At 36.0% G+C, this 25000-nt stretch overlaps 1 protein-coding gene and 1 long non-coding RNA gene across 12 annotated transcripts in view; one reads left to right on the top strand and one right to left on the bottom strand.

The window, feature by feature from the left end:
* Positions 1–25000, bottom strand: part of LOC106877962 (uncharacterized) — a 547541-nt gene that overhangs the window by 137814 nt on the left and 384727 nt on the right. The gene's annotated exons all lie outside the window — the stretch shown is intronic.
* LOC128247903 (uncharacterized) overlaps positions 6075–25000 on the top strand; it is a 71032-nt gene continuing 52106 nt past the window's right edge. Inside the window, exon 1 of the long non-coding RNA XR_008264221.2 lies at positions 6075–6496. This is a non-coding gene — a long non-coding RNA (uncharacterized LOC128247903). The remainder of the gene's footprint in view (positions 6497–25000) is intronic.

The raw sequence follows: 25000 nt of genomic DNA, 5'->3' as shown, positions 1-25000 counted from the left end.
AAACATCTGAGTAAACAGAGAAGACAATGAGCTATTGCATCTGAAGATGGTTAGCTACAATGAAACCGAGGAATGTCTAGGTGTGGGCTTGTACATTCTGGACATACTTAGAACCAATATCGACTCCTTAGATGTAGAGCGCAACTGTGATATCAACTGGGCAATCGGCAGTCGTATAAATAACCACGATTATGCAAAATTTAGATAGATACTAATTGAAGGTTTAAGAAACGTAATTTAGAATTTGAGCAGAATTATACTGAAGAACTATTAGTTATCTTTGAAACATATAGTTTGACGTGTAATGGCAAACTTTTAGGGCAGGGATAAAGTAAATTCAATAGAATTCAGTATATTTCTGATAATTTTTTATCAACTACATAAGGATGGAAGACCAAGCCAGACGCATTGAAATTTCGATTTAGACGTAATGAATAAATGACACCGGTACTCCGTCGGTTACGACGATGAGTGTTCCAGTTGATCAGATCAACGAAACAACCTGCTCGTAAAATTAACGTGCAAGTGGCTGAGCATTCCACAGACACGCGCACCCTCAACATAGTTCGCAGGGAGATTCAGCATGACACAGGATGTGACAAGGATGGCCCCTTAAAATACATGTACTACTCATTTTGCCAGCTGAGTAAACTGGAACAACGTGAAATAAAGTGTCTTGCACAAGGACACAACGCGCCGCCGGAAATCGAACTCACGAGCTTACGATCGTGAGTTGTATCTCCTAACCACTAAGTCATGTGCCTTCACTAAATAAATAAATGACGCAAGACATGGTATCAATTAAATCTGGAATTCTTCCATTTCTTCTCACTACAATTATTATGTTTATTGACTTGCTATATATAACAACCATTTCTTCGAATAATACTCTACAGATGGAAAAAGAAGAATACTCGGACAAAGTTGACGTAAGTCTCCCCCTAAAAAAAAAAACCCCGAATAGCCATGGCTGAAATAAGTTTGACTATAGGTCGGTTCAGTTACAGTCGATCTAGGCCTAATAACAAACATATCAGCAACAATAGCAGCAGGATCATCAATGGGTTGGAGCCAATAATGGAAGTACAAGGAGGAACTCAATCTAATATAGTGTCCAAATCTATCTCTAATCACATTGTATTGCCTAAAACCTCAAAAAACAAACAAAAAAAAAGGGAGTATGCATTTGAAAACGCATTCCTAGATAAACTACAGCTGAATAAAACATTGAATAATCACGATTGGAAGACTTTTGAGCATATGTATGTTAAAATATGCATGATCTGGGGGTTAAATAACATATATTAATACTACTCTGTGGAAATAGAACTTCCAACAGCTCAGAATTATGTCTGATAAAAAAAAAACTATTTCTCTATAAACTACAAATGCCCAAGACCGTCAACAAAACAATGGCAGGAAATGAACTGTAGTCATACAGCCACGTTTGCTAATCTGATTGGTAAAACTTGTGGGGTTAACTGTACACTTGAAGATAAATAAAGCCCACATCTAGATGCTGCTACGGCAACACCAGAACCTGTCAAGTACCCTACAGACATTAGTATGAACATCCAGTCTGGAATACATAAATATAAATAAACATTTAAAAACAGATGTACACAGCATACTCATTCCTTCTGGAGCAGATGTAAATGAAATACATGAGTTTTCCAATACATCTGAATTTTACAGAAGTACGGTATTGATGACACATTATTAAAATATGCTGACTTATATTTTCACCCGTGCGGTATTAAAGACACATTATTAGAATATCCTGGTTTATATCTCCACTCGCTGTTCCTTATAGGAACTAGAGTAAAGGAAATATTGTTATCAGGACAGAAGTACAGATAGTGGAGCCTTTCGATATATTTTATAAAAATCAAGCATTTTTATCAAAATGTCGATACCAAAATAAACACTTCTAAATAATATTTTCCAGAATTAGAAGTTCCTGTCCCAACACAAAAGTGTAATTAAAATCGCAGTAGTATAACAATACTTCCTGATTTTTTGGTAGCTTGATTAGTTGCAAGTACTTGGAATAACTAGAATTCATAAGAGGGAATAACATAGTATTTTAACTACATTGCAGTTTCTTTCTCATTGTACTGTTACTTTCAGTGAGTAGAATTGGAAATATTTGTAAGTAGAGAGAAGATACCAGCTAAAACAAGTACTCGGCGCTGTGGGTAATATCTATAGAGGGGCTGCTATACTAGTATGTAGTTCTCTATCCTATGGCTGGTGCTCATAGGTATATGGCGCATGGCTCAGTGGTTAGAACGTCGAACTTACGATCGTGAGGTTGTGGATTGCGTGTTGTGTTCACGTTACTCCAGTTCACTCAGCTGTAGAAATGAGTTGCCACGTCTCAGATGCCAAGCTGTATCGGCCCCTTTGCCTTTCCCTTGGGTAACACTGGTGGCGTGAAGAGGGGAGCCCGGTATGCATGGGCGACTGCTGGTCTTCCATAAACAACCTTGACCGGACTTGTGCCTCGGCGGGTAACTTTCTAGGTGCAATCCCATGGTCAGTCATGATCGAAGGGAGTCTCAGCATAGGTATGGACCCGAGGTACTTATAAAGATCGAAGTAGGGCCTCTTACAACCAAATCAAATGAAAACTAAATGAAAAATTGTGTCAAACTAATACATGTGACCAGCGAAAGGACAAATGAGATTAATTTAGGAAGTAGACAGCAATTTTCACAATAATATCCTTGATATAAGTTCTACAGAGTGGTATTCATTCAACATTAGTAAAGACGGCGCGAAGAAGCAGCTGCGGCCAAACGATTAAATGAATTCTACTAATTATATTGGAGATACTTTACGTTCGTGTATTCGTGCGTGCGCACGCACACACACACACATATATATTCACACATTAATACACACATACACACATACATGCACACACACATAAATGCACACACACGCACGCACACACACATGCATTCACACCCACACGCACACACACATACTTATATGTATATTATATATATATATATATATATATATATATATATATATATATATATATATATATATGTACACACACACACATACACACGCATATATATACAGAAAGGACAACTTGACTGTAGCTTGAATTTAAACGAGCGTTAACTTCGTCGAACTTTCTTAAATTGACTTTCTCTTGTAAAGATATGTGATGCTCTTAAATCTATTGACCAATCCGTAAAATGATGTTTGCTTTATTATACAACTAAAACAAACAAACTCTTACATACACGTATAAATATATATCTATCTATTTAATTTATATACATCATTAAAAGGTATGATGTGGTTTCTGACTGAGAGATAATTTGCATAGTTAAGTACACAATAGACATCGATGCGAAAACATCATCCAAGTCGTAACTCAGAAGAACTCCAGGCTCGTTCCGACCTCCTTCGGCCTTGTCAATGACGCGTATTTGCTCTTCAGATGCCTAGCCATAATAATTCCCCTCCGATATATGAGCGGCAGTTTCGGCAATTTCCGTTGCCATCGTCAGTAAGGCCAGCTCGTTCGGTTGATTCCAGACTAGCTCGCCTATTAGAGTATATATAGATTCACCATAAAAATTTATGGTTGATTTAGCAGATCGCTAATGTTTATACAAAAAATTAATAAAAAAAGTTGTTTGCAATGTAAAGGAAAATTATAGTCGTCAACTAAACTTGACTAAGCGTGTGAATAACTCCTACATTGCTAGAAATAGGAGCTAAAATGCTCCAATGCTGCTTGGGGCTGCAATCGCTCCGAACACCGAACCGAGAGCACATTAGCGATTTGTTTATGTGCCTAGTAACATCATTGCAGCATTTGAGTTTCTATTTCTAGCAATGTAGGTGTTATTCACACACTTAGTCAAGTTTAGTTGGCGACTATAATTTTCCTTACAAGTATAACATTGCAAACAACTTAATTAATTATTGCATACACATTAGCGATCTGCTAAATCATCCACAGATCTTTATAGTGAATATATATACTCTGATAGACGAGATAGCCCGGAATCAGCCGAACGAGCTGGCTTTACTGACGATGGCTACGGAAATATCCGAAACTGACTGGTTAGTCGAAGGAATTCTCGGTTCGGTGTTCGGGGCGATTGCAGCCCCTATCAGAGTATATGTTATGTGCTTTGTAACAGCAACATTGGAATACTTTGGCTTCTATTTATAGCTATATATATATATATATATATATATATATATATATATATATATATATATATATATATATATATGGAGCACTCCGTCGGTTGCGACGATGAGGGTCCCAGCTGATACGATCAACGGAACAGCCTGCTTGTGAAATTAACGTGCAGGTAGCTGAGCATTCCACAGACACGTGTACCCTTAATGGTGTTCTCAGGGAGATTCAGCGTGACACAGAGTGTGACAAGGCCGGCCCTTTGAAATACAAGTACTATTCATTTTTGCTAGCTGAGTGGACTGGAGCAACGTGAAATAAAGTGTCTTGCTCAAGGACACAAAACGTCACCGGGAATTAAACACACGGCCTTACGATCGTGTGCGGAATGCCCCTAACCATTAAGCCACACGCCTTCACACACACACACGCACATATACATACATACATGCATACATGCATACACACGCATATACATGTGTGTGCGCGTGTAAATTTTTACCCCATCTTCATTACAGCCAAGCAATGGGGTCGATGTAATCAACAAGCCTCCTCCCTCATGATTTTAAGCCTTATGCCTAAAGTAAAAGGAATTATAAACATGAAAGCAAAATAACATTTTTCGTTATATTCTTGTTCTTTCTTTGTCTGACTAGAAGTTTAAAAGCATCTTCATTTTATGAAATACTCTTATATGTCGGTTGCGTTTCGTTCATCAAAAGGGACGACGGCCTACGCTGTTCTACGTGGTCACTTAACTTTGTGAGAAAAAACAACCAAATTGTCCTCATATCACACCTCATAGTGTAAAACGTCGGAAGAACTAATTTGACAAAAATTATATAAATAGAAATACGAAGTGGTGGTCATGGCTGAAATAGGATTTACTGTAGGTTTCCTTAATCAAGAAAATGATTAATCAGCAGTATCCAAAGCCGTTTGAACAACAATTTCTACCTTTTATACAGCAACTTCTACCTCTGCCACCACAAATACTCTCACCTATACATCAGACACATTTAATACTGTCATAATTTTCAATATTACCCACATCAGCAACACCAGCAGCAGCAGCAGCAGCAGTACAGCTACCATCATCACACACCATCACCGCCACACACACACACACACACACCACCACTGCTACCATACACACACACCACCACCACTCACACTACCACCACTAATACCACCTTCACCACCGCCACCACCGCACACACACTCACCACCACCACCAGACATACACACATACCACAGACACACACTCACCTCCACCACCACCAGTACCACCACGACCACAACCACGACCACGACCACCAGTACCACGACCACCACGACCACCACAACCACGATGACGACGACGACGACGACGACCACCACCACCACCAACAACAACAACATCAGCAACAACAACCGCCGCACAACAACAACAACTACAACAGCAGCAGCAACAACAAAACAGCTTCAATGAACGTAGTACCTTGAGAATTACTTGGCCCCTGAATGCTGTTACTGCAGCTTCCCCTCGAATTACCATTCGCACAATTTGTGACACAAACTCCCCACTCACAAATATCTTGTTATTACTTAGCCCGCTTCCAGCTAGCAGTCAGTCAGCCATTAGCGAATATATTTGTCATCAAAGACGCCGTATTCGTGACCATCCTATCATTTTTGTTTTGTTTTGTGTGTGCTCATTGTTCATCCAGGAGCACACTAGCCAATGTTCTTCCTCTTCACTAAGATGGTAGGGTGTAGTTTAAGGAAAATTTCGCTATTTTCTGCAGGTTGAGTGACCGCACAGAAAGTTTCTCAATGACTCAACAATAAAATGTGTTTTTTTTTCTATTGGTACAAAGAACAATTTTTGTTAGAGTGTTTGTCAGCTGTTCTCAAACATTGCTGTGAAAAGGTAACTAGGTGCGTCGACGATTTTAGAAATATGACATGAGACAACTATGATATATATAACAAAAGAAATCTATTTCTTGAGGATTTTGAAACACGTTGTCATTCATAATTTTCATATACATACAGGTGTGGCAGAGAGTTTAAGAAGTATGCTTCTCAACCATGAAGTCTCGTGTACGGTCATTAATGCGTGGCTTCATTGGATGCACTGTAGTTTAAATTCGGAGTTCGTTTTGTTACATATATTAACCTTGAGTCTACTTGACATCCGTGATAAGTGTGCCGATGTTTGTGGACTGTTTAACTACTTCGCACAATAATTCAATGATAAAGTCTTCTAGCTCATAGAACAAGAGGATGCTCATCAACAAGAAAGTCTATTATTGCAGATATGATTATAAAAACAAGGTAAGCAATAACTTATGTATATACATATATATATATATGTATATATATTATTTGTGTGTGTTTGTGTATGTGTTTGTGTGTGTGTTTGTGTGTATGTTCACGTGAGGATGTGACGCGCATAGAAAATTGTATCGTTTTGTTCCATTATGTCTTTATCGTATCTTAGAATTTTTGAAAAGGAATTTTAGCTCGAAATGTTAGGAACATTTGATTATTCCTAAGTTAACATTTCAAAACGTTTATTATTGTTATTTATTATATTTGATATTCTATCTACATTACTATTTCTATCTATAAAAACCTTGTTCATTTTTATTTTATTTAACTCTTTATGCGAATCACGATAATAATGTTTTATTTGTACGCCAAGAAGTAAACAATTATTTAGAACCTCTGATCTCGTCAAATGAATTTGTACTGTATAGAACAAACTAATTTTTACCTTGGCGAGATGATTGTCTGAAAAAAAAAAGCTTGTAAATAGCGCATGACAATTTCTCATGAACAGTTGTTCTTAATTAAAATGAGTCATAAACAGCAATTCTGTTAGTAAAAATTTAAAATAACCGATGTGAACCAAATATCTCTCATTCGATGACTAAGTGTCTTATAGTTTGCGCAATTATAAGTTTACAAATTTCCTGTTTCACATTAAGATTAGGTTCAAAGGCTTATCTGATTATCTGCGGCAAATTACCCGGATAGAGTTCACGATTATGATATATGTCTGTTTGCCTCAGCGACTTAGTACACGGAGATAGGATATTTTAACGATTGCCTAATATAGCATGATATCCTATCTAGGTCTGAAGATCAGATTAAATTTAATTCTAAGAATATGAATAAATTATAAAAATTATAAATTTCTCTCAGCTTGAAACATAGTCGTATAACAAACAATAAACCCCAAACATATAGATGCATATATGGTGTGTGTATATATATATATATATATATATATATATATATATATATATATATATATATATATATATATATATATATATATATTTCTTATTCTACTGTATATATATCTATCTATCTATCTATCTATCTATCTATCTATCTATCTATCTATCTATCTATCTATCTATCTATATATATATATATATATCCAACATGCTGTTCATGGAACAAGTGATACTCCAACCAACCAGGGGAAGCAATATTTTAGATCTCTGCTTCACAAACAATGTGAGCCTAATCCATAATGTGAAAATAACGCCCACGTCTCTCTCAGATCATAACATTATAGAATTAACTATGTATGGTCCTAGACAACCCACTGACACCCACCCCACCAGGAGGACTCAAGCAATATCCAACCTGAATTTCCACAGGGCGGACTGGAAGTCAATTCGCAGAGAGATTCGAAATCAAAACTGGCATGACAGCCTTTCTATACAAGACAATGACCTCAAACTAAGTCATTTTATGTCAACCATACAAAACATATGCACCAAATACGTGCCATATAGAAAGACCAGCAAACATGCCAATAGAATTCCTAGAGACAGGAAAATCCTTATGAGACACAGAACAAAGGTCTCAAACCAGTTAAATAGAGAACTGGAGGATAGGAAAAGGGCTAAATTAAAACTAACACTATTAGAAATAGAAAACAAAATTAAACTCTCCCATGAAAAGGAGAGAGCAGAGAAGGAGAAGAGAGCAGTAGAAAGCATAAAAACAAACCCCAAGGCTTTCTATAGATTTGCAAAGGAGACTGCTACGGTACAGTATAAGATAGGACCCCTATTCCTGCCTAATGGCTCACTGACTGCAGATCCCACATGGATAAGTGAAGTGCTCAGTACACAATTCAAGAGAGTCTTCACTTCTCCTCTGAGTCACATGCAGAAAGAACCCAGCTGATTTCTTTGACAATAGCACTCAGCAGAAAAAGACTGCATCCATTACCTACATCGACATTGAAGAGGAAGATGTGATAGCTGCCATAAATGAAATGAGCTCAAATTCGGCAACTGGCCCCGATGGTTTCCCAGCTGTCCTCTTAAAGTCGTGTAAACAAGAACTAGCAGGACCACTCCGGATACTCTTCCAGAGTTTCCTTGCAAATGGTAAACTTCCCAAAAAGCTGAAGGAAGGCACCATATGTCCTATCCATAAAGGTGGAAGCAGAGCAGAGGCTGGGAACTACAGGCCCATCTCTCTGACTTCACATATTAGCAAAGTCATGGAACGAATTGTCAGAAGGAGATTGATTGCGTTCCTAGAAGAAAATGACTTGCTGAATGAGACCCAGCATGGTTTCCGTCCAGGTAGAAGCTGCCTCACGCAGCTCTTGCAGCATTATGACTGGGTCCTGAAGCAGCTACTTGACCATTCAAATGTTGATGTGATATATCTCGACTTTGCAAAAGCCTTTGACAAAGTTGATCATGGCTTGATGTGTCACAAGCTGCGAAACCTTGGCATAGCTGGTAAATTAGGACAGTGGCTGCATGACTTCCTGAATGGTAGAAGTCAGACAGTTGCAGCCAATGGAGAACTATCTAGGGAAACACAAATATTGAGCGGTGTTCCACAAGGAACTGTTCTGGGGCCACTACTGTTCATAGTGGCCCTTCTGGACATGCCCACGGTCACTCGGAGAGCCACTGTCACTAGCTATGCTGATGACACAAAGATATCTCAGGCAATAAAGAATCCTGATGATATTGTAAGCCTGCAGAATGACCTAAATGCAATATATGAGTGGGCAGAGCAAAATAATATGCAGTTCAATGCAAAAAAATTTCAAGTACTGCGCTACAAGACCACAAGCACCTCCCAACTGGCATACACAGGGCCTGGAGCTACTGCAATCCCAGAACCACAAACAGTAAGAGATCTGGACATCAACATGTGTAGTGATGCATCATTTCACATGCACATTGTCAAGTTGACAGCAAAGTGAAGACAACTGGCAGGGTGGATACTGAGGACATTCCGTACAAGGGATCAAAAAGTCATGTTGACTCTGTGGAAGACATTTGTTCTGAGCCACCTAGACTATTGCTCTCAGTTGTGGTCACCACACAGTGTTAAGCGGACAGCAGAACTCGAGGCAATTCAGCGGCACTATACAAAAAAGATCGCCACAGTCCAACAGATGAACTACAGGGAGCGACTGAAGGCACTAGGTCTCTACTCCCTGGAGCGCAGGCGGGAGAGATATGTAATAATATACATATGGAAAATACTGGAAGGACTGGTGCCAAACTTTGGCATCAAGTACTGCAGGAACGCCCGCACGCGTCGCCACTGCATGGTGCCAAAGGTACCGTCCACTGCATCTCACATAAGAACGAGATACTGCAGCAGCCTCGGTTTCAGAGGACCTCAGCTCTTCAATGCCCTGCCAAAACATTTGAGAGACATGCAAGACATGGATACGGAGGTCTTCAAGACAAAACTTGACACTTTCCTCTCCACGGTACCAGACGAACCAATGGCTCGTAATGAGACGCAGTTTAGGGCAGCTATGTCAAATTCTCTTATACACCAGATGTGCCATCAAAACTCTTGATTGGACCATGTCAGGTGGGGGAGAAGAGCCATGCGAGGAACGTGAAAATCACGGTGGTGCACCAGCATGACCGCAGCCACTTGGCTGAAACACATAAATAAATAAATAAATAAATATATATATATATATATATACAGTAGAATAAGAAATATATATATATATATATATATATATATATATATATATATATATATATATATATATATATATATATATACACAGTAGAATAAGAAATAGAAAATCTTTGGTATCGGCAGTGAGCTGGCAGAAAAGTTAGCACGCCGGGCGAAATGCTTCGCGCGATTTCGTCTGTCTTTACGTACTGAGTTCAAATTCCACTGAGGTCGACTTTGCTTTTCATCCTTTCGGGATCGATAGATTAAGTACCAGTTGAGTACAGGGGTTGATCTAATCGACTGGGCCCCTCGCCCAAAATTTCGGTCCCTGTGCCTAGACTAGAAAAGTGTTATATATTTGAAAAAATGAATAAAAATGACTTTTCTAGTAATTTTTCCACTTTAATAATTGAATGTTTATAAGTTTACATCTAATTATTAAAGTTGAAAAATCATCAGAAAAGCCATTTCTATTCGTTGTGTGTGTGCGTGTGTGTGTGCTCATGCGTGCGTCTGTGAATATATATATATATATATATATATATATATATATATGGTGGATGATTAAGTACAAACATACTTCACACACTTTGTCATACAGTCTTAGCGAGGTATCATTCATTAGCAGAGCTCAAGAAAATATTTCGTTAGGTTAATCTGTCATCAGAAGAATATACAAATCGTCTTTGGACAAAGTTATCAATTGCTTTCCTCATGGCATCCAGTCAAAATTCTCTATGAATTACGGAGTTTTAACAAGTAATTCTATGTGTCTATCATTTAACTTCACGAACAGTTAAGGCATTGATAGTTTTTCTGTATACATATACAGGCGTGAGCGTATGGTGAGAGGCTTGTTTCCCACCACATGGTTCTAGGCTCAGTCCTACTGCGTGTTACCTTGGGCAAGTGTCTTCTACTATTGCCTGAGGTCAACCAAAACCTTGTGAGTGGATTTGATTGACGGAAACTGGAAGAATCGTATATATATATATATATATATATATATATATATATATATATATATATATATATATACGAGGGTGAGTGCCGACGGGGTGCCAACCAATGCATGTACGTACATATTATCTTACGTTATAATAGGTGCAGGACTCGAAAGCAGTTCATCAGAGATACAAGCGAATACGTAGTATTCGTTAAAAGAATGAGAAGAATGAAGCAAGGAAAAGTGGGGAATCGATCAGAAAGAACGAAATAAGCAATAAGACATTTGGGGGATTGTCGTCGATAAATCTACAGAGAAAGATTTTCTTAAGATGATGCTGTGAGCATGACTAAAGCAATAAGTAAAATAGGAAGCTATTGATATTTCTAGAGCGAAAAAATATATCAAACTAAATTCTGTACCACTTATAAACTAATCAATTAGTGAAAATAAAACTAAGCCTATCAAGTATAAGTTAAGCATTAAAACCTATAACTACGAATAATAAATAGCAGCGAAAGCAGTATATTGGTACCCACTTGTTTCCATGTTCGATTCTATACTGCTTCACCTGTTCTGACGACGTCGGTTTGATGGAAACAGTGATCTAACGTACAGCACATACATTTAATCGCTGCAAACAAATTATTTGTGCAGATCGTTCAGTAAAAGATGAACAATTATATATAGTCTTCGAAGGGAGACTCCATCATATATATATATATATATATATATATATATATATATATATATATATATATATATATATACACATACATACATACAGCCTCTTTCATTTTCCTTATATATATATATATAAATTTGGTTTCGATTTCGAGTTACTGGAACACCTTGCATGCAGTCTAAATCTCGCTCCTTTCGACTATCACCTCTTTGTATCGCTCAAACAACCTTTACGAGTTCGTTGATTAGCTAAGTGCAAGAAACGGGACATAAACGGCTGCGTGACCAACCGAAAACCTTCTTCTTCGATGGAATAAGCAAGTTTGTGGACTGCTGGAAGATGTGCATTGAAAACCAAGACGGGTATGTCGATAAATCATGTAATCCTTCAACCCCTATTGTGTTTACTCGTATTTGTAATATATATATACACTCAACATGCAATAATATGAAAATGTAATGGTATATCTTTTTCTACCCTCCGACGAGATTCAACTGTATAATGTTTTAAATTATACTAATTAATTTGTAATGTTTTTGAATCGAAACAGCTGTCAGAGATGATGTCCAATTTTGTAATTGATAAATAATTATTATCTCTACTTTCTTATATATATATATATATATATATATATATATATATATATATATATATATATATATATATATGTGTGTGTGTGTGTGTGTGTGTATGTTTGTGTATAAAGTTTACTGTTCCGTGATAGGTAGGATCAACATCCAGTGAGAAATGAATATCATTCAATATAAACAATATTAAAAAAAAAACAGCTACAAATTTTAAAAAGTGCTACAAGCAGTTTCATGCCATCGAGACACAAGAGTATGGCAGGTTTATTTAACATGTCATGTATCACCAAGCAATGCTTCAGGTTTACTGCATACCGTTAGACCTATCTGAAACCAGAATGCTTGTCTATGAAAAATCATGAGAAAAAAAACAAGAAGTTTGATGCAAAAAGTCGAACGAAAAGAGAGAAAAGGAAAGTAAGACAAGCAAGACCTACGTTTTCTTTGTTAGTTGAAATCAAAATTAATCTAGTTAGTGTAGAATTATATAACAGAAAGGAGGCCAATGTCTCTGCGATAGCTATTAAGTCCGGAGTGGTTTGTGTTCTAAAGTTCAACAAATGGAATTTGTCCACGTGCCTGCATTTGCTAAAAATTTCGGATCTGATATTAGGTTGTGTAGTGGAATTCTTGGATCTAACAAAAAGTGCGATCTTTCAGGTCCGCATCATTTGTATCGTTTTGATCCATTTATATATGGTGTAGATGTCGTCCACTTGATTCTATGTCGTGTGCAGTTGGTTTCCAGATAGGTCTAACGATTATGTACTGAGCCTACAGTATGTTATATAAACATGCCAAATTATTGTGTGTCAACGGCATGAAACTGTTGGTAGCACTTTCTTAAATACTGTATAAATATAGAGGTTGTCCACAAAGTTTAGGTACATGGGGATTAACACATACGTTAAGAAATAATAATTTCTTATATTTAATCGTTTATGATATGATTTTATTTACTCCATGTACATATATTTTATGAAATTATTATTTCTTATATTTAATTGTTTATGTTATGATTTTATCTACTCCATGTAGCCAAACTTTATGGACACCCTGTATATGTGTGTGTGTGTATGTATATATATATATATATATATATATATATATATATATATATATATATATGTATGTACATGTGTGTGTGTGTGTATATGTCTATATACACACACACGCGCACACATTCACACGCATACACACATTCACACGCATACACACACATATATAATTAAAGAAAGGTTAATAAGACATAACATGTGAATAGAGATTACAGAATAAAGTATAGTACACAGTCAAATAAACATAAAAGAAACTTTTAAAAATACATATGAGAGAGAAAAATAGTACATATCAAAAAATTTAATCGTAAGCATGGCAAAAATCGTACATATGTTACAAGTGTGTGTGTGTGTATATATATATATATATATATATATATATATATATATATATATATATATATACAGTCAGATCGAATGAGCGAATATTAAAAATAACAATAACAGGACATGCATTTGGAATTTATTAGTTTGACTCTCGGTAAAAAGAGAGTTTTTGACGTTTGGAGCTAAGCTCTTCGTCCGAAAGGAAATCGCACAAGTCCAGAAAAAAAAATTATCACCAACAGCTCGTGTGTAGTTACATTATATATATATATATATATATATATATATATATATATATATATATATATATATATATATATATATATATATATATATATATATATATATATATATATATATATATATATATATATATATATATATATATATATATATATATAAATAAACTTACTGTTAACAAAAGTCAGGATGCGTGGTGTTCAGTTATTCTGTAACTGATAAGTGCATTAAATGCTGCAAAACATACACGTAGGACAGACACAAGAGCTCTAATCCTTCCTCAGGTATCGACGACCATAAATGCTAATACCCCAAAATACTAACACTAAAGTCTCGAAACTGGGTATTAGTATTTTTGGCCGATAACTGAGGAAGGATTAGCGTCCTTGTGTCTGCCCTACGTGTACCTTTTGTAATATTTAATGCTTTTTCATTTAGACACACACACACACACACACACACACACACACACACACACACACACACACACACATGGACACAGAAGTAAACACATAAATGCTAAACGAAGTGGAAAAAAAAACAATAATCGAATACCAAAGGTAGGGTAACGTACTGTTTATTAAATACCCCCAAAATCATCACTATACACATATGTATGTATGTATGTATGTATGTATGTATGTATGTATGTATGTATGTGTGTGTGTGAGTGTGTGTGTGTGTGTGTGCGTGTGTATGTGTGTGTGTGTGTGTGTGAGTGTGTGTGCCTGTGTATGTGTGTAATAAATTGAATTTGAGTAGAAACTTTGTAGTTTGCTTAATAAAGCTCTTCCATGTGTATCGGCTACCCAGGTATTTTCACAACAAAATCCGATAGTAGTACTGATGATACTTTCGGAAATCCTTGAATATCTGAAGAGTGTATATATACATCGTTGTATTTGGGGATCGTCATGTTGCCAATTTAGCTAATGAAAGCACATGCACTGTATATTTGTTGTTCACTTGCTTCAGCTTTATTTCACTAAATATATAGTGCATGCTTTTCATTGGCTAAATTGGCAACATGACCATCCTCAAATACAACAATATCTGTTTCAACACACGAACTAACACCAAGAATCTTGCAAAACGAATTCATAACCGTATATATATATATATATATATATATATATATATATATATATATATATATATATATGCAATCAGATGTTATTTTCCTGCTTCAACACTGTTACTTGAATTATGGTGTTTAACGTCAAATGCCTAACACTAGAGATGGCACTCATTTGAATGGCAGGATTTCTCTTCGACTCAATTCGTCTTCAATTACTTTGTAACTATGACTTGAATGTGGCATCTCAGTCCATTCCCATGAGTAAATACATAAAATAATATGAGTAAATTCATGTAGAATTTGCAGTTAATCCATGTGAATGGAAATGCCATATTGAAGTCATAGTTACAAAAGTGTTTGAAGACAAATGGAAGCGAAGAGAATCCCCCCCCCCCCTGAAATGGGTGTTATCTGTATTGTTAGGCTTTTGAAGTTAGACGCCATATTTCAAGTGACAGTAGAAAGCTCAGCATTCAAATTTAGTGTTGTTGACATGATGGCGTGTGCTGAAATGTTGTTGGTGACAATAAGAAAACGTGTGTTTCGAGAGTACATTAATTAAAAGCTGTATTTTATGCGCTAAACCCATTATTGACTGTGACAACAGTGCAGTATTACAGTACAGTGGATAAAGTGAATGTTCGTTTAGTGTACTTTCTGTCCTTGTGGCTTAGAAGAAATAATTCCGACTTTCAGTTTAACAAATTCAGTGCATAAATATATTGTACTTGTCAGTTAAAATGAAAAGGCATTTGAATACATTGATTTATGAAGATGCAGTCTCAACAGTTGCCCTACTGACCTTCACACTATCAATATCTTTGTGTTTCAGCTCCTTAATTTTCTTGGAGAGCATTGTATGTACTCTTAATGTCTCAACGAATAAGTATGTTGGATAAATATTGGATTAAAATCATTTGCTGTCAGACCTATGTAATATTTATAAAACTGTTATATCTAATACAATATTCACTCACTAGTTTACGGTTTCCTTGAGGACTTTTTTATGGTCTAGTGGTCAGATATTAGCAGCAAAGAAGTTTCATTGCATGACGCTTGTGCATTTTGGCTGTAGTCGATTTTTCTTAGCAAGTTTTGCAGTGAACATATCATAAATACGTTGTAAGGAATACAAAAAATAATAAAGTCATAACAAATAATGATATTTTGAAATCAGTTAATACACACGTTTCAGATTACTACGCAATACATAACAGGAAATAGATGCCTTACACAAGACATTCTCTACACATACACGCATACATACATACATACATACATACATACGTACGTACGTACGTACATACATACATACATACATACATACGTACATACGTACGTACATACATACATACATACATACGTACATACATATATACGTACGTACGTACGTACATACATACATACATGCATACGTACGTACATACATACATGCATACACACACACACACACATACACACACACACACACACACACTGAATCTACTGATCTAAAATTTTGTATTTATATATATATATATATATATATATATATATATATATATATATATATATATATATATATATATATATATATATATATATATTAGTCCATATAAATTCGCTGAATTTCTGTTCCTACTTCATTCGTTTCCTTCTCCTCCTTCCTCTCCCCCTCCTCCCTGTCTCCTCTTCCCTTACCCTCCATCCCTCCTCCCCCTCCCCCTCCTCACTTCCTCTCACTCTTCCCCTGCTTTCTTCTGTATCTTCTTCTACTTCTCCTTTCGCTTATTTTACTCCTATTTTAAATTCTTTCCCCTTTCTACCTTTTTTTCCACTCGCTGCCACGTGTATAGGTGTATAACCAGGAAGTGCCGCCAAAATCGCTTCCCAGGTCAACTGTTCAAATTCAGTGGATCGATGTATCTCTCTCTCTCTCACTCTCTCTGTCCCTCTCTCTCTCTCACTCTCTCTGTCCTTCTCTATCTCTCTGCCCCATCTCTCTCTGTATAAACCCACACCCCACCCTTGCTTTCCCCACTCTCACCTCCCTCACATCCCAACAACACCACCGCACCACATCACACACCATCACACCATATACCACCATACTACAGAACACAACATCGCATCACACCACCACGCACACACTAGCACTGACCACTTCCCAGCCCCACACCATCATCCACACACCTACACACACACACACACACACACACACACACGTCAGGGTCACCAGCTCTCTTCCACACGCACATACATGCTCTCTTGTACACGCGCACCTTCGTTTTGGGATCACTACTAATTTATTATCTCTTGAAAATGATCACATCTCACTCCTCTGGAACTTCATCGTTCAAACTGACAGAAGATAGGTGCGAATAGGCCAGACATTATATTGGAAAACTTCAGGTAAAAATCATGCCGCCTCACTGATGTGATTTTCCAAATCGACATAAATGTATTTGTCAAGACCTATCAAAAATTGAGTAAGTATAAAGATCTTGAAACAGAAATTGGCAAAATGTGGAACTTCAAGACTAAAATAATACCTGTTATCATAGGTGCTCAAGGAATGATAGCAAAATGGGCTGATTCTTACCTAGCTCAGATACCAGGAAATCCCTATATAGCAAAAATTCAAAAGATAGTGCTCATGGGAACTGCTCATAGCCTACGTAAAATACCGTCTATGTAATCTCAAATTTTAAAATAAGCTTATAATTTTCTTATGCTTTCTTAAACATTCCCTAGAACGATACAAAGTGCAAAACCAAATATATGACACCCTAGGCATAACACCAACATGAACTTCTAACTTTTCCCTCGTGACCACTGGATAAGACAAGGAGCCAACTTGTACAAAGCAAAAGTCAAACATATAATGATAATAATAATAATAATAATAATAATAATAATAATAATAATAATAATAATAATAATAATAATAATATTAAAAGGGATTGACGTAACTCTTCACGAAGGTAAATAGTCAAAACGAAGAGCGCGATTTTAGATGTTTTATTTTTTGAACAACATTTCGACAGAACGTCTGTCTTTCTCAAGTTCAAACCAAAAGGTGATTGAAAATTCAAAATTTCTGAAATTTTGAATTTTCAATCACCTTTTGGTTTGAACTTGAGAAAGACAGACGTTCTGTCGAAATGTTGTTCAAAAAATAAAACATCTAAAATCGCGCTCTTCGTTTTGACTAATAATAATAATAATAATAATAATAATAATAATAATAATAATAATAATAATAATAATAATAATAATAATAATAATAATAATAATAATGATAATAATAATAAATAATAATAATAATAATAATAATAATAATAATAATAATAATAATAATATAGAAAGGATTGAGGTAACTCCTCCTGAAGATATAGAGTCAAAATTAAAAGAAGAGTGCCATTTGTTATCTGGTGAACGATATTTCGACATCTCGTGTGTCTTCAACTGGTTCAAAAAATAAATTTGTCAATCTACTTCATTTTGGTTAATATAGAAAGGATTGAGGTAACTCCTCCTGAAGATATAGAGTCAAAATTAAAAGAAGAGTGCCATTTGTTATCTGGTGAACGATATTTCGACATCTCGTGTGTCTTCAACTGGTTCAAAATATCGTTCACCAGATAACAAATGGCACTCTTCTTTTAATTTTGACTCTATATCTTCAGGAGGAGTTACCTCAATCCTTTCTATATTAACCAAAATGAAGTAGATTGACAAATTTATTTTTTGAACCAGTTGAAGACACACGAGATGTCGAAATATCGTTCACCAGATAACAAATGGCACTCTTCTTTTAATTTTGACTCTATATCTTCAGGAGGAGTTACCTCAATCCTTTCTATATTAACCAAAATGAAGTAGATTGACAAATTTATTTTTTGAACCAGTTGAAGACACACGAGATGTCGAAATATCGTTCACCAGATAACAAATGGCACTCTTCTTTTAATTTTGACTCTATATCTTCAGGAGGAGTTACCTCAATCCTTTCTATATTAACCAAAATGAAGTAGATTGACAAATTTATTTTTTGAACCAGTTGAAGACACACGAGATGTCGAAATATCGTTCACCAGATAATAATAATAATAATAATAATAATAATAATAATAATAATAATAATTGGTGCGACCACAAACCTGAAGGCATCGTCGAAAATAGAAACGCAAAGCTCGTATGGGGATTTTATGATTCAGTGCGACCATGAGATAGAGAATAGGAAGCCGGACATAGTCGTAATTGAGAAAGAAAACAAAACTATGCTGGATCATAGATATAGCATGCCTAGCTGACGACAAGGTATGCGATAAGGAAGAAAGAAAAGTCGAGAGATATGACAGGTTAGCTTGAGAGGTTAAGTAGTTGTGGTTGATTAAAAAGGTAGCAGTAGTACCAATAATTGTCGGACCCTTGCAAACAGTGAGCAAAAATTTCTAGAAGTACGTGAAACAAATAGGCGCTGCAATAAGTGTGGAGCACTTTCAGAAAATAGCACTGCTTGGAACCACTTGAATATTCCGGAAGGTCCTCGAAAAATGAGGTGTTACCTTAGGTCACTGGTAGTGAACAGCTGACACTGTAGTACATCTCCAGCGTTAGAAGCTGTGCAAAAGCAATTATAATAACAGCAATAATAATAATACATGGCTTTACCAAAGAAATAAACATGAAATTTGGCTTAGAAAAACGTGCCAAAGCAACCTTGAAAAGAGGAAAACTAGTTAAGAGTAACAACATCACATTAAATAAAGCAAATGAAATAAGAGAATTAGACGAAAGCCAGACATACAAATACTTGGGAATCAATGAACTAGATACGATACAACACACACAAATGAATAAAGAAGATAAGAAAGGAATACTAGAGACGAGTTAGATTAATAGTGAAAAGAGAGCTCAATGCGAAAAACAAGATAATATATATCAACACTCTAGCCGTCCCAGGTATAAATTACAGCTACAATATTCTTAAATGGACTCTAAATGAACAAATCAAAGGGGACAGGAAAAACAAGAAAAATAATGACAGGAGTTAGGATGCATCACCCAGAATCTGACATAGAAAGGCTATATATATAAAGTATCGAAAGTGTAGAGGCCTTATACAGCTAGAAAACTATTAGAAAATAACCACCATAGGACTCCAAAAATACATACACAGAAGCAAGGAAAAGTAATACAAACAGCCACAAAACACGAACAAAACAAAAAAAAAAAGTTTTCTGTCTTTAAGGAAGCTGACAAATACAAAGAAGTCAGTACCTAACAACTCTGAAAAAAAAGAAAAAGACATCAAAGGCTGTAAAACAACTGGAATTGAAACTAAAACTGTAACAGCAACGTATGATAAAATGATGGCAAGAAAAGCCCCTACATGGCAAGTATTGGCTTCAGTTAAACAGAAAAGAAATAGACAAAGCAAAATTCAAATAATAGCTGAGAAGCTCAGGACTCAAAGCAGAGACTGAAGTTATTTTTAATTGCAGTACAACACCAAAGCCTTCCTACCAGAAATCATGTAATGAAAAGAAATGCGAGTAACTGCAGAATGTGTAGCGATGGAGAAGAAACAATAAATCATATTGTCTATGACTGCCCAGCCCTGTTAAGCAACAGACACAATAGAGTTGGGACCTATATAGACTGGAAGCTATGCCAACACTATGGAATAACAACAGGAAAAAGCTGGTATAGGCACTCGCCAGAAACGGTCACAGAAAATGTGAAAACAACCATACTCTGGGTATGCCAATACACGGGGCCTAAAAACAGAAACAATTCCTATTATAGTAGACGCATTAGGTAGGATAATAAACATTCAGACAAACATATAACAAAAACGTCAGGACTTACAAGTATATATTACATACAGAAAATTGCACTATTAGTCACCGCACACATCTTTACGTAAAACACTTTCAATACAGCAAAAAAGAGCACCTCAACAAACCAGAGCACATACCCAAGGCACACAGAGCTGCGCTCAGTGGTGCAGTGAAAGCACGTGACAAAAATAAGACTACTGAATAATAATAATAATAATAATAATAATAATAATAATAATAATAATAATAATAATAATAATAATAATAATTTCCTTATTGACCGCAGGGACCGAAAATACAAAGGGGTGATACAATATAATTGGGGACAAGTGGGGCTTAAGACAATATTCATGTATAAAATAAAATAACCAACGACCAACATTTAACCATAAAATACCACCAAGTGGGGTTTCTCTCATGACCGAACAATATATTAATAATGATCTTTTCTACTAAAGGCACAAGGCCTGAAATTTTGGGGGAGGGAACTAGACGATTACATCGACCCCAGTCTTTCACTGGTACTTAATTTATCGACCCCCAAAAGGATGAAAGGCAAAGTCGACCTCGGCGGTATTTGAACGCAGAATGTAGCAACGGGCGAAATACCGCTACGCATTTTGTCCAGTGTGCTAACGATTCTCCCTGCTCGCCGCCTTAATAATAATAATAATAATAATAATAATAATAATAATAATAATAATAATAATAATAATAATAATAATAATAATAATAATATGCGGCTCTCATGGCTTCTGTTCTTAAATGATTGGAACTGTTTTGTCTCGGTGTAAAAGATGAGCTCTAGTAAACATTCTGCTTGCTACCGCAGTTTTGCCTGTCAACTGTTTGACCTTAATTAGTTGAGCATGCTCATTAGTGGTGGACTATATGTGCATCCCTGATCAGGTGCAGGAGTAGCAGAGGAGCGTCATAGGTATTGAGAGTGGGTATTGAGAGGGATTATTTGGGTTTGTACAATTCATCTTTTGAAACATTGGTGTTTCGTTCATCATCCCTAAATAATCCTTATTGAGGGATCTTTAAGGCAGATGGGCTACTTGACTTAAAGAAAATTCTAACTGGACCCCACTAGCAAGGCCATGCGCTGGTTATCTTGATATGAGGTCACCATGTCACCAATATATTCTCATGAGAGATATATTAGGCTTCGTATATTTGCACCCCAGCATCACTTTGATATGCGCTAGCGTCAGTCATTTACTACTACTACTACTACTACTACTACTACTACTACTACTACTACTACTAATAATAATAATAATAATAATAACAATTGTAGTAGTAGCAGCACTAATAGTAGTAGTAGTAGTAGTAGTAGTAGTAGTAGTAGTAGTAGTAGTAGTAGTAGTAGTAGTAGTAGTAGTAGTAGTAATGCGAAAGCAAAAGAAGGAAAAAATAGCAAGAACATAATGACGTAGATTGAGAGAAGACAAATGAAATATCTGCTAGTTTAACATAAAACGTTCTTCTGAGAATATTCTATTGTAGAAACATAACTGAGATCTAATAATAATAATAATAATAATAATAATAATAATAATAATAATGATAATAATAATAATAATGATAATTATAATAATAATAATCTTTTCGTTTCTAATGGTGATGATGATGAAGGTCTTGCAGGTGTTTACTCTAAACACATTAATGATATTCATATATAGGTCTTCTGTATTTCTTCCTCGTCACTCTCCCCCTCTCTCTCCCTCTTTCTCTCTCGTACTCTCTCTCTCTCTCTCACTCTCTCACTCACTCATTCACTATTTCTCTCTCTCTCTCTCTCTCGCTCTGTTCTGTTCTGTTCAGCTCTTTTCTTTCTTCGTCTAGATTTCCCGTTGTTCTTATAAATAATAATGGCGAGAATATTGGTATTTTTATAACTGCCAGACGTTGCTGGTAGAAATAAGTTTCTATTTTTGTGGTTCCAAGACCACGGTGGCCAGCATTCTGTTGGAATGGCCTAGTTCATCTCGTCACCACAGTCTGCTATTTCTATTACCATCAAGCTGTTTCTAGTTCCGCCGTTATCAGAGCTTTTTTGCGTACTTATAAGTTAAATATTAGTTTTTGCAGCCTAATCTTTTGCTCTTTTGCTTGTTTCGTCCATTGCTCTGTGGCCATGCTGGAGCACTGTCTTCCTGGGTTTAGTCGATAGGATCGACTCAAGTATTTATTTTTCAGTTTGGTACTTATTTTATCGGCCTCTTTTGCCGAACAACACCGGTTATCAAGCAGTGGAGGTGGGTTAATACAAACAAAAAAGGCATATACATACATACATACATATACACGTGTATATATATATATATATATATATATATATATATATATATATATATAATTATTACAAATTAAAAGGGTAGAAGATTATCAATTTATTAATTAATATATCAATTAACAATTAACAATTTTTACCAAGCCCATCGGTATGAAAGCACCATTATTGGTGGAGAACTTATTTAAAAGCTCATATATATTTATAAACATAATTAAGGGATCAGCAAATATTTGCTTCACCATATACCGAAGTTCAGAAATAGCAGCTAAAAAAGCTGAGAATCCCACAGATCTGTGAGATTCTCAGCTTTTTTAGCTGCTATTTCTGAACTTCGGTATATGGTGAAGCAAATATTTGCTGATCCCTTAATTGTGTTTATATGTATATATATATATATATATATATATATATATATATATATATATATATATATATATATATATATATATATATATATATATATATATATATATATATATATATATATATATATATATATATATATATATATATATATATATATATAGATAGATAGATAGATACATACACGCGAACACAGACATATAAATAAATGTGTGTGTGTGTGTGGAAATGCATGGCTTAGTGGTTAAGGTGTTGCACTCACGATTGTGAGATCGCGGGTTCGATTCCCAGATCGGTTATTGCGTTCTGTTCTTGTGTAAAGCACTTCATTTCACCCTGATTAAACGGCATAAAGAAAAAAACAAACAAAGAAAAACGAAAAAATTATGGTTTAGTTATTGTCGCACGATTCAAATACACTTTCCTACTTTCACACATTCGAAAGACATTTACGAAGTGCAATCTTTTAAAACAAACCACTAGGCTTCAATGAAAGCGAGTATTTGTTTATATTGTAGCACCTGGTTTTGTTGTTGGTAAGTCATAGGTCAAGCTCCATCAAGAATATTGGACCTATAGTCAAAGACGTTCTGTTGTAACAGTTCTATCTTTTATCTTTTCTATCGTCTGTTTCAAGAGAAGTATTTCAGGGACTGTACAGACATGTGCCCAGGTGGTTAGGGTCCTGTCCTCACTTACGTAAGAGTTTAAGTTCGTTTCTTAGACCAGGTGGCTCGTTGTCTTCTTGACCAAGGCACTTTGTTTCCTGTTGCTCCAGTCTGCTCAACTGACTATGGGTACCACCCCAGTAATGCTGCAGGTCCACCTCTTCCTCAGCTGTGATATGCTCGATGTTCCGCGGGGTCAAGTTTGCGAAAGCTGAAAGATTGTCTACATCTGCTCGCAACTACATAGAGAAAAAAACATTTAGCCAAAGCATATTACATGCTTGCCAGTGACGGCTATGCTTTACTTTGCTTCATATCACTGTATCGTCCAATATGTCATTACAGTTGAGATTTAAGGGATATCTGACAATTGAGGAGTCGCAATGGCCCAGTGGCTAGGGCAGCGGACTCGCGGTTTCGATTTCCAGACCGGGTGTTGTGAGTGTTTATTGAGCGAAAACACTTAAAGCTCCACGAGGCTCCGGCAGGGGATGGTGGCGAACCCTGCTGTACTCTTTCACCACAACTTTCTCTCACTCTTACTTCCTGTTTCTGTTCTACCTGTATTTCAAAGGGGCCAGCCTTGTCACACTGTGTCACGCTGAATATCCCCGAGAACTACATTAAGGGTACACGTGTCTGTGGAGTGCTCAGCCATTTGCACGTTAATTTCACGAGCAGGCTGTTCCGTTGATTGGATCAACTGGAACCGTCATCGTCGTAAGCGACGGAGTGCCAACAACAACAATCTGACAATTATTTCTACTACTTTGA

The sequence above is a fragment of the Octopus bimaculoides genome, chromosome 5 (genome assembly GCF_046866305.1).
Source record: "Octopus bimaculoides isolate indiv1 chromosome 5, ASM4686630v1, whole genome shotgun sequence".
NCBI classification, from domain to species: Eukaryota; Metazoa; Mollusca; class Cephalopoda; order Octopoda; family Octopodidae; genus Octopus; species Octopus bimaculoides.
This window is presented reverse-complemented; position numbering and strand designations above follow the sequence as displayed.